This window comes from Mus caroli, unplaced genomic scaffold, assembly GCF_978045245.1.
Source record: "Mus caroli unplaced genomic scaffold, Mus_caroli_1 scaffold_9, whole genome shotgun sequence".
Lineage (NCBI taxonomy): Eukaryota > Metazoa > Chordata > Mammalia > Rodentia > Muridae > Mus > Mus caroli.
Genome location: NW_028227264.1, coordinates 65,991,520 through 66,000,537, shown reverse-complemented (window position 1 = coordinate 66,000,537; position 9,018 = coordinate 65,991,520). Strand labels below are relative to the sequence as shown.

Below are 9,018 nucleotides of genomic sequence, written 5' to 3'. Positions count from 1 at the left end.
GAGTGCTAAGCCCTAAGTTGAGAGAGGCATAAGAGAAAAAATTGGGGATGCTAAAGAGACAGTGAACACATGATGAGGGTGGAGACTCTTCATAGAGGAAAAGAAAGAGAGTGGGTTGGTGCAGTGGGATCGAGGCAGACCACAGATGACTATGGGTACACTGCCTCAGACCCCTAGAATGTCAGCTTTCTGTGACAGTCAAGCGAGCATGTGCGGAATACAGAGAAGAAGCCGATCTCCCACACACACATACACCTCCCACCCCTGCCGCTGGGCATATCCTTAGAGGATCTGAAAATCATTTTTAATTCTTTCTTCCTGGTCTGGGACTTCTCTCAGTATATAATTTCCCACGTGGGACACGCTGCTTTGCCAAGTAAATAGCCTTTTCCTTAAAGCATGTCCAAATTGCACTTGGTTTTTGGGTTTTTTTTCCAAGCTGTGTTTGTGACTCAGTGAAGAAAACAAACAGACCACCTAAAAGCTGTCATCTTTCAAGTTAGACGCCAAAGCAGGGTGCTGCCAGGTGGAGGGGTCATCACAGGTGATTCACATCGACACCAGAGTTTGTTTTTATTCAGGTGCTAATGGATCTGTAGTCACATTAAAGGGACAATGTTGGCATCCAACCATAGCCTCAGCTGTCCAGAGTTACCAACATTATCATGGCCTGTCCACTCCCAAACAGGGTCAGTGAGCTAGGCCCTTCCTTCTTACATGTAAGTTAGTGTTTGTCTCTCCATCTTCCACTCACATTTCTCTTTGACTTCTAGGTAAGTAAATCTAATACTGGGTCTTCTTCAAAATGTTGAAGACGGTAAGATTTTCTGCAGCTTCTTAATCTGGAGAAGGAGGAGGGAGACCAAGTAAGATGAAGAAATCCCTCTCACCCAGCTGGAGAGGTGTCCGGTGGGAAAACCCTGCAATTTAAGGTCGCAGTCTCCTCTGAGCCCCAAGCAAAATGGGGGGTGTCCTTTACTGTCTCTGACCTTGTCTGGGGAGCCACATCCTCCCCCCACACCCTCTACCTGGAGAAGATCTAGTAGTTCTTGGCAAACTTACAAGTTCAACTCCTCCCACACACCCCCACCCCACCCAAGAACCCACCCAGCAAGTACCTGGGATTCTAGAATGCCTCTCCATGCAAATGAGGTATTTCTGGTAATTTAAACTCCAGCCAATGAAACTTCACCCTAAGGAGAACTCCTTCTCACTCTCCAAGAGTCATGTATACCTCTGGTTCACCCCAAATAAAGGTATGTGCACAAGCTAGAATCCCCTAAGAGAACTGTTTTGTTTCATTGAAGACAGTAAAGGCCTTCATCTAAAAGAGCTGTAACACTAAAAGTGTACCACAGTGTTCCAGTGGGAGAGATCTTTTTGGATTTGTGTAAAGCCCTGGCTTCTGTTTTCCATGATGGCCAAAAAAAGAAGGAAATAAGAAAGAAAGGAAAGAAGGAGAAAGGAGGGAGAGAGGAAGAAGGGAAGAAAGTAAAGCAGAGAAAAGAAGAGAAGAGGGGAGGGGAGGGGAGGGGAGGGGAGGGGAGGGGAGGGGAGGGGAGGGGAGGGGAGGGGAGGGGAGGGGAGGGGAGGGGAGGGGAGGGGAGGGGAGGGGAGGAGAGGGGAGGGGAGGGGATGCTCCCTAAGAGGTCCTGGGTGGAAGAGTGGGGCAATCATTGAGGAAAAGGATAGGGAAGGCTGTTCAGGCAGGCAGGAGATGGGGAATGGTGCTCACAGTCTATTCCTGTCTTGAAGTAGAGGAAAATTCAGTTGTGTTCCTTGAATTACAGATTAACAGGAGAGCATGTATTCAAGACTATTATATTTCTGCCTCTATGAGACATCCAAACTTTAAAGGCAGACGAGTCTTGGAAGCCAGTAGATGTGGGGATGAAACGTGGACTCGAATCCAGGGTATGACAAGAAGCTAGACAGAGAGAGGCTCAAATACATATATACAGCAAGTTCAGTTCCGATAGCAGGAGCCATTTCCCAGCAGCCCTTGGGACTGCTTTCCACTGCGAGGAGAAGCCACTTTCCTCCCTTCCCTACCTTGCATCTCATACAGAACTCATCCTCTTCACTTTCCGGATGTCACCCTCATAGTCCCCAGAGCGGGGGAGCGGAGGGTCTTATATAACTGTCTGAAGTACCACAGAACATGAAACAATAAACAAGGTATGTAAACGGCAAGGCATGAGTCATGGCTCCCTTTGTCCTTACCTTCGTCCCTACATTTTAAAAATTGCATATTTTCCCCGCATGATAGAGATTTAAAGCCAAACAAAAACCCAGAAAAACTCCTCTAAGTGCCCTCTCATGAAGGAACCTATTTATTACGTCAGGTTACGCCTAAGCAACTGCTACTGGAATGGCAGTCAACATTTTTTTTATTTTTTGAGAATCTATTGTGTGCAGGGCACTCACATCCACCTACTTCCATCTCTATTTCAGAGACAATAAAACCAAAAATAGAGAGGTTAGATGATGTATCCATGGTCACCCGGGCACTAATTGTTTTGCTGGAGACTTCAACTGAATTCGCTAAATTTAAAGCCCAAACCTGTATTCATTAAACACAGCATCTCCTCCCTGTCCCAACCAGTCCTGTCCCACTCTCCCCTGAGAACAGAATTTTCAAGAGCTTCCTAAGCCACACTTGGAGCTGGCCACCTATGTCACCAGTGGAAACTTTCTGCTAGAAGATTCTGGGTATTAACTTGGAGTCTTTCTTGTTTTCTCTATCCACATCCTAAACCTTTGCAGAATAAACCTTCCCCTCATTGGATTAGATCATGCTACCGTCATCTCAATAAGCAAAGAAAGGTATTAAAATGCAAACCAGCAACGTGGCGGAGGAAGGCCGGAAGCAATTATGTGTACTTTCAACTCCTGCAAAAGGAATGAATGACTGACTCTGTCCAAAATATCCCATACGAGATCAATCTGGAGGCAGAGGGGAGCTGGCTAACGCTTTGACTGAGTTGTAGACAAATACGTGGGCTAAAGTTGATTCGTAAAATAAGCATTTCAAAGTTGTGAGAGAGAAGGGCTCTTCTGAACCTTCTAGAACCCAGTGGAATATTTTGAGTGTCATCTTCTCTCCGAAGATAAAAGGGACTTGAGACAAATACTATATTGAAATCAGATTTGAGATAGGCTGTGGGGACACAGTCACAACAAAACAACAAATCATGGCACTTAGAGATTAGGATTCATATGATTCCAGTAGATGCTGGCAAATCAGTCAGTAAAAATGTCCATATTCACTTACATAAGAAGAAATAATTCCTGAGAAGAATGCCAAGATACCTTCTTCATTTGAGAAAAGGTTTCTCTTAGAGACATATTAAAAGTCACATATAGTTTTGAAATTGCATTATGCATGGGGGGGGGGAGAAGAGGGGGAGGGTTCCCACAGTGGAGAACAAGTTAGCCTTGACTTCACCCTGTAGACCAGGCTATACCTTGAGCTCTCGGCATCCGTCTGCTTCAGCCTCCTAGATCCTAGAATTATAAATGTGACCACCATGGAACAGCTCGCATCTCAAGCTGCTCTCAGAGGCTCAACTGTTGAAGGCTTCGTTATCCCGGATGCAGCCAACCGGAAGTGGTTTAGGTCGTTAAGAGGTGGGGTCTAAATGCAAGAGGAAGTAGGTCATTGGAGGCGTGTTCTGGAAGCATGTATTGAGAGCGTGACCTTTCTCTGTTGTTCCCTTCCCAGCCGCCAGGTTTCTCACGGTTATGCTGGACCTCACCTCTGGCTCCAGAACTCAGCTCAGCACCCATAGACTGGAGCCTGACACCGCAGACCAAACTAAAACTCTCCATCAGGTTTCCTCAGGTAAAAAGCTGACTGGCCCTTTAGGAATGAAAAGAGAATGCGGATTTCGTAGGTCCTGTTCAGTGTTGGCTTGGCAGTCTTAACCAACACAGGAAACTTGGAGTGAAACTTGAAAGGAAGGTTATTAAATGTTATAGTTGGTAGCCTCTTCGATTATTTATTTTTTTAAAAACACTGAAAAAACAAACAAACAAGCTTAGAGGTGCAAACTGATACTGCCAGCAACTCAGGAGGAAGAGGGGTGGGGTGGGGTGAAGTCCAGGCTGGCCGGTGGAGTGAGACCCACGTCTCCTCTAGCCCCACATGTAGGGGGTTAAAATTCAGTAGTAGAGTACTTGCTTAACATAGTCCCCAAAATAGCTGAGCATGGCAATTGTAAGCAAACTTGGCATCGGACATTTAATGATGATGCCACCAGCAACAGCCACCCTACTGCTGCCTTACATATTAACAACCAAGTCAGAGAAATTGCACCCCACTCCCTTTGAACACAGGGTTATAACTAGCTTAGTGGCATCCATACAAGTTAGTTCCTTCAATACAGAGTCATCATGCAAGAACTGCCACAGTCAAGATATGGCATAAGATTCTCCCCACAAAGGGGAGGGAAAATCTGTTGAGTTGAGACTATATCCAGAGGTTAGACATGGCCCCTCGTTTGAGGGATGGGGCTACCCATCTCCAAAATTTTAACCCAGAATTACTTCTGTCTAAATGAAATATAGGGACAAAGAGTGGAGCAGAAACTGAAGGAAAGGCCATCCAGAGACTGCCCCACCTGGGGATCCATCCCACATGCAGACACCAAATCCAAACACTGTTGCTGATGTCAAAAAGTGCTTACTGACAGGAGCCTGATACAGCTGTATCCTGAGAGGCTCTGCCAGATCCTGACCAATACAGATGCGGATATACACAGCCAAACATTGGACTAAGTGTGGGGACCCCAGTGGAGAAGTTAGGGCAAGGACTGTAGGAGCTGAAGGGGTTTGCAACCTCATAGGAAGAACAACAATATCAACCAACCAGATCCCCAAAGCTCCCAGGGACTAGACCACCAACCAAAGAGTACACAGGGGGTACCCATGGCTCCAGCTGGATATGTAGCAGAGGATTCCCTTATCTGGCATCACTGGGATGGGAGCTCCTTGGTCCAGTGGAGTCTTGATGACCCAAGTAGGGGAAGCTAGGCTGCTGAGGCAGGAGTGGGTGGGCGGGTAGGGAAGCACCCTCATAAAGGTGGGGGAGGAAGGAGGAAATGGGGGCTTGTGGAGAAGAAACTAGGAAGGGAGATAACATTTGAAATGTAAATAAACAAGCAAACAAACAAAAAAGATTCTTCCTTCTCTGCTTCTTTATCCACTCAGATATGAGCAAGCAGCCGCATGTTCCTGAGGCCACAGCCACCGCCATTCCCCACAAGAAGAGAATGTATCCTTTCAAGCTGTCAGTCAAATTAAGCCACTCTTCCCTTAAAGCAAAGAACAACAACAAAAGAAAAAGGATGGATGCTTAAAACAAAAAAGTATCTCAGACTGGAGAGATGGCTTAGTGATTAAAAGCGCTTAACCTGGCAGAGGACCTGGGCTCAGTTCCCAGCACCACATGGCAGCTCAGAACAATCTGTAACTCCAGCTTCATAGGTCCAACACCCTCTTCTGACCTTTGCAGGTCCCGGACATTCACATGGTGCACATACATACATGCAGGCAAAACACTCATACACTATAAAATAAAGTCTCTCTCTGTGTCTGTCTTTCTCTGTCTCTGTTTCTGTCTCTGTCTTTCTGTCTCGTGTGTATGTGTCTGTATGTCTCTGTTTCTCTCTGTCTCTGATTCTATGTGTATGTGTCCTGATTTCTGTCTGTCTCTATATTTCTGTGTCTGTCTATGTTTCTCTGTCTCTCTGTGTATGTATTTGTCTGTCTGTCTCTCTCTGTGTATGTCTCTCTGTCTGTTTGTCTCTCTGTGTCTGTTTCTGTTTCACTCTGTGTCTCTCTGTGTATGTGTCTCTCTGTCTCTGTTTCTCTGTCTCTGTCTCTCTGTTTCTGTGTAAATGTGTCTCTCTCTGTTTCTCTTCATCTCTGTCTCTGTATTTATGTGTCTCTGTCTGTCTGTCTGTCTGTCTCTGTTTCTCTGTCTCTATCTCTCTGTCTCTGTGTGTAAGTGTCTGGTTCTGTTTCTCTGTCTCTCTGTTCCTCTCTGTCTCTCCCCCACCTCACCCCACCCATGCCTCAGTCTTATAATTCTGCCCTTTTACCTACGACCTGAGTGTTACTAATGTTAACAGCATATCACAGTGTATAGTCTTTGGCACCTGACTTTTTCTCTAGCATGGTATATTTAATGTTCACTTACATGGAAGCAGGAAACAATCATTCCTCTACAACTGATCGGTTCATTCCTGTTCCGTGCTATAAATGCCCCAGCATTTAACTATTCACCAACTGAAGGACATTTATCTGATTCAAATTTTAATGGTTATGAGTAAAGCCACACGAATAAGTGTATAGCTTCCGAAGTGATACTGTTGGGCACAGCAGTGATTTACAAGTTGAACATTTGCTCTCCAGAAATCCAGTTGTTGAGGCCAAAACAAGTAGAAGTATTTTCACTTCTCTTGGGTAAGTAAATGTCTATAGGAAGTTGCTGGTTCATACTTGAGCACTTATATTTCTCAATATGGTCAGTTTAAGTTAACTGTACCATTTCTACCAGCAACATATGAGAGTTGGAGGGTGTGTCCTTAACGCTACACTGTAAGTCTTCATGTGTTCTGGATCTAAGTCCTTTCTCACAAGCATGCTTTGCACATGTGTTTCAGTCTGTTCTCCAGTCTGGTGACAATGTCATTTACAGCATGGAGTTTATTACCTTTGACAATGTCCAAGCTGTCTGTTTGTTGTTTTTTCTCTCGTGGATTGAGCTTTTCATGTGTTTTAAAGAATCACTGTCCAGCATGTTATGAATGTGTTCTGAGAACTTCTGTTGGCTAGTTCTTCATCAACTTTACACAAGCCGGAATCTTTGAGGAAGGAGGGGGACCTCACCTGAGAAAATACCTCAGTTAGATTGGCCTATAGGTAAGTCTGTGGGGGATTTTTTTTTTTTTTTTTGATTAATGGTTGAATGGGAGGAACCAGTCCACTGTGGGCGGCTCAAATCCTAGGCAGATGGTCCTGAGTAGTATAAGGAAGAAGGCTGAGAAAACCATGGTGGGCAAGCCAGTAAGCAGCAGTTCTCCATGTCCCCTTCAGTTCCTGCCTGTGGGTTTCTGCCCTATCATCATGATGGGATGTGACTGAGAAATGAAAGCCAAATAAGCCCTGTTCTCCTCAACTTGGTTTTTGTCGATATTATAATCACAGTGATAGAAAGCAACAAAGGCAGAGCTTATTCCTGGTACTGATTACACTCATCCTAAAACCCAGCATTGTGAGTTTTATTATTCTGTCTCTGCACCTCATGACCTACTGTGTAAACTTCAAACATTAAAGTATAAGGGCAATTATGGTGTGGTCTTGGCAGTGCCATGCCTTTGAGAAGTTATTGTCGTTTTCTCTAGACTTCTACTTGTTTTGGCCTCAACAACTGGATTTCTGGAGAGCAAATGTTCAACTTGTAAATCACTGCTGTGGCCAACAGTGTTGGACTAGTGTAGTTACTTGGTTGTTTTCAACAACGCAGGGGATCTCATTCACCGACTGAAGGGAACATTTCTGACTCCTTTCCTTCTGCTAACCCAAAGATGAAATGACACCACCTCCTGAAGAGACTCCTGTCCCATCTCCAATGGAGACTACCACCCAAGGAGCTGGGGAATCTCAGAGCCCCAGTGCTTTCAAATCAACTGATTCTTCACACCAACAATCACAGAAGAAAATTTACAATGAATTTAAGGAGTTTGAGACACTGAAAAGAAACAACTCAACGTGGGTGGAGTCTGAGCAACAAAACAAAACAGGAGCAAGGGAGAGAGTCTGTGTTATTTTTTTAGGGACAAACAGCCAGATTCAGAGGTCAAAAACTTGCCCTAGGAGCAACCCATGAGTCACTGTCATAACTGGGTTAGAACCCAAGACTTCTCATGCCTAGCCCAATGACAAGTCATCAAAGCTGTGGAGGCTTGCCCTCACTGGGTCTGACACATCGTTCCATGATGCCCGTTGTTAAGGAAATGACCTCCATCGGGACCCTGCTGTGGCATCGCTGGGCTGTCGTTATCAAAGAGAAGGTGAGTCAACATCTTCATTTTCACTTGGAGAGAGGAGACAGAAGGCAAACAGGATGATGTGTATCAAGGGAGGTGGTGTCTAGAAGAAGGCACAACGTCCTCTTCTTCGGAATGGCTAGCAAAACCCAGGAAGTAGAAAATTTGAAGAGACCAGCTCCCCACACTGGCAAAGAAACCACAAAACAAGAGAAGAGCAAAACTGGAAGAAAGCTTATAAAAATGATTCTTCTATCTAAAACTGTCTTATCCCTAGGAAATTATGACTTCAAGAAGTCTTTGGAGTTTGGAGTCAATTTTCTTCAGGGACGTGGCCCCTAGAGGTTATCCATGCTCCGGTAGGTGCCCAACACCATGTACATGCTACAACAGTAAGTGGACTCTGTAGGCTAAATAAAAACCGTATGAGAACGTATGAAATTGGAAGGGAATCATAGTCGTGGGGGTGGGGAAATAATCTGAGGAAAGGGAATGGGTGTACACTTGCTCAGAATACGTTATATACCCGTGTAAAAGGTCAATCAATAAAAGGGGGAAAATGAAATCCTTTAGAGTATCATGAGCTACTAATACTGAGATGGGGTTTCTAAACAGTGTAAAGACATTTAAATATATGTGTATCTTATATGGTGAGATTTGAGGTCTTTCCTAGTGGACATTCCCTGGTTCCTAAACCTGGGTTGCCACGTGAGAGGAAAATTACCCAACAGTCAGAGCAGTGAAGTGAAGGAACACATTCAGAAAGGAAAGCAGAGCTGTGCACTCAGCTCTACCCGGGTTAAGATCACAATGAATCATGTGCTAAACCCGTTGGGCCGTTTAGAAATGTGCAGTCTCAAGTGGTTCGGTCTAATTCTGAGCCAGAGTTCAATGGGAAGGATCGTCTTCCTAGAAGTGATGTGCTTCTAGTTATCCACCCACCCGCCAGAAATTCCAGTCCCAT

The 9,018-nt window shown here is 44.9% G+C and overlaps 1 long non-coding RNA gene across 1 annotated transcript; it reads left to right on the top strand.

Moving 5' to 3' along the window:
• The first annotated feature begins 3,680 nt into the window (after positions 1-3,680).
• Positions 3,681-8,577, top strand: LOC110303851 (uncharacterized). The gene is made up of 4 exons (XR_002378972.1): positions 3,681-3,844; positions 5,212-5,275; positions 6,736-6,927; positions 7,410-8,577. It is a non-coding gene; the product is annotated as an uncharacterized LOC110303851 (long non-coding RNA).
• Positions 8,578-9,018: the final 441 nt, after the last annotated feature.